Below are 2,619 nucleotides of genomic sequence, written 5' to 3'. Positions count from 1 at the left end.
CTCAGATCTGTGCATTCAGCCCATATTGCACTCGTTAAAATTCGTGTTCTGGTCGCTGGTGGCATTCTGCCCCTCTCTGCCAGGGTTTTTCCCCTCCTGGGAGGTTTGGCCCTGGCACCCCTGAGGTCCCAGAGTGTTTTTGGAGTGACACCCCGTGCCAGGATCCCACAGAACCCAGGGGAGCTGCCAGGCTGCCCTGCCCTGTCCAGAGGKGCTGAGGATGATGAGGGCTGAGAAAGGCTCCCAGCTCCTGCAGATGGATAAAGATGAAGCTCAAGATTCCTCCGTGCCCCTTTGCCTTCCCTTTGCAAGCAGCTCTGACAGATTTGTCCCTTGTTAAAGGCTGTGGGATCTTTCAGGCTGTAGGATTTATGTGTTTCTGACCCTCCATCCATGGTTTGTTCCTAAAGAAACCCTGACCTGGGTAACTCGGGGGTAACGGGGCTGAGCTGTGCCAATCTTGGGGGATCTGTCAGAGCTGAAGGCAGCGCTGAGAAATCCCAAAAGAGGGGCTACAGCCCCCCCTACCAWCCATCTGTGCCRCCTCAGAGCCCTGACAGATGCACARACAGAGCTGAAAATCCTTSCACAGTGTCCCGGACACGGTTTGACCACTCCCTCACTGCCCACAGCAGAGCATCACCCCCAGAGCTGATGGGATCCCAAATCTGCCCTCATCCCCCSACCCTTTGGTGTTCCCACTGTCCTGCAGCGGGGTCAGCATCCCAGCACAGCAAAAGGACCTGCCCAGGTCTGTCCAGGTGGGGACAGTGACCTTCCAGGGCTGGACATGGCAGGTCAGGGTGGGACTGAGGGTTTTGGGGTGCAGGGGAGGGGACAGCAGCCCTGGCTGCAGCAGCTCAGGATCTCTGGGTCAGGGAGCCCAAAGTGACCCGTTCCTGCTGCCACTGCCACAGCTCTACCCTGAGTGACACTGGGTGGGTCTCAGACAGGGCATGGCTGGTTCCTGAAACAAAATTTCTGTTGGAGTCTCAATAAATAATTTCACTCTGAAGTCTGTGTCGAAATTCCAGTAAATCGCTTCACTCTGGAGCCAAGGACCTCACCAGACACTGATATCCATTGCTGAAGTACCTGGGAAAGGCTAAAAATCCATCCTTTTGAGGAAATTTGCGAGAGCTGGGCTCTGCCAAAGCACCCTTGGCAAGGCAAGGACCTCCAAACAACCACTCCCTGCTGAAAATTGCCCTCTCACTGCAGCCCAGGGTATTTAAATGGGACAAAACCAAATGAAACAGCAGCTCCACAGCCCACGCTCTGAACTGCTGCAGCAACCCTGTCACTGCAGAGAGGCACTGTCTGAGCAAAGGGTTAATTCTGTTTTCATGCCTTTTAAAAATAATTATTTGTTGTCACGGTGAAGAGTGAGTGATAATAATAATTACAGCTCGAGAGCTCTGTTCAGCGGCTCCCATCAGAGGGGCTGAGTGCAAATCCAACCAGGTTGGGTGGAGAGCGCTCACAATTGCGTTCCTGCCATCACAGTCCCTCTGTTTTTACAGAAAAAATGGGGAAAATGCCTCCTGGAGTATCACAGGGAGTTTGGCCTAATAAAAGCTTCTTCTTGAGTGATGTTCGAAACCCATGAGGGAAGGGGGAGAATGAAGCAAACAAGGGTACAATTTAACCTGCAGCATCCATGCCCTGGGATTTCTTTCTTAAATTTTTTTTTCCTTATAATATTTTAAAGAGTACTATAAAATAACATATATACTATATATTATTATATATAKTATATAAAATATAGTGTATATATTGTATTAATCAATTTATTATAAAGGAATAKTTTCTATACTATTAGCATTGATATRTTATATATAAAATATAACTATTAATATATCAATAGATAATTTGTTATATTATTGATATAACATATATAATTTTATATATTAATGAAAAATATTAATACTGTGCAGAACTCAGCTAAATCTTTTCCCTGATCATCTCACCTTTTCTTGAGAGTCTTGAGACAGAGTCTTTGAGACCAATAGTATAGACTATACCAATAGTATTCTCACCATTTTATCTCAAATGGAACATGGTGATTGCTCTTAAGTGAGGCTTGAATAGAATAATCATTACCAATAGAATAATAATTACCATTAGAATAATAATTACAAATAGAACAATAATTCCAACAAGAAACAGGCTACAGAGAGGCTGATTGGGGAGCTGAACCCTGCAAACACMAACAGCCAAGGGAAGTGAACACAGGGAATGGAGGAAGAGCCCAAGAGATGTCCATGGAGAAGGAACTTTTTTGGGGATGTTTTGGTTGAGAGCTCCGAGGTGAAATAGTGGCATTTTCAGCTTTAATGGAAAAGGCCTATGGAAGGTGTTCTCCACTGATAGTAAAAACAGGAAAAAAGAGGAAAAAATTCTTCCCAGTGAGGGTGGGGAGCCCTGGCACAGGGTWCCCAGAGAAGCTGTGGCTGCCCCTGGATCCCAAGGCCAGGCTGGACGGGGTTTGGAGCACCCTGGGATAGTGGAAGGAGTCCCTGCCTGTGGTGAGGGGTGGAACACGATGATTTTTAAGGTCCCTTCCACCCCAAACCATTCTGGGATTCCACATAAAGAAAACACCACAAAGCCTGTGGG

The sequence above is a fragment of the Malurus melanocephalus genome, unplaced genomic scaffold (genome assembly GCF_030028575.1).
Source record: "Malurus melanocephalus ecotype Western Australia unplaced genomic scaffold, MMel_1.1 scaffold_753, whole genome shotgun sequence".
In the NCBI taxonomy this organism is placed as follows: domain Eukaryota; kingdom Metazoa; phylum Chordata; class Aves; order Passeriformes; family Maluridae; genus Malurus; species Malurus melanocephalus.
This window is presented reverse-complemented; position numbering follows the sequence as displayed.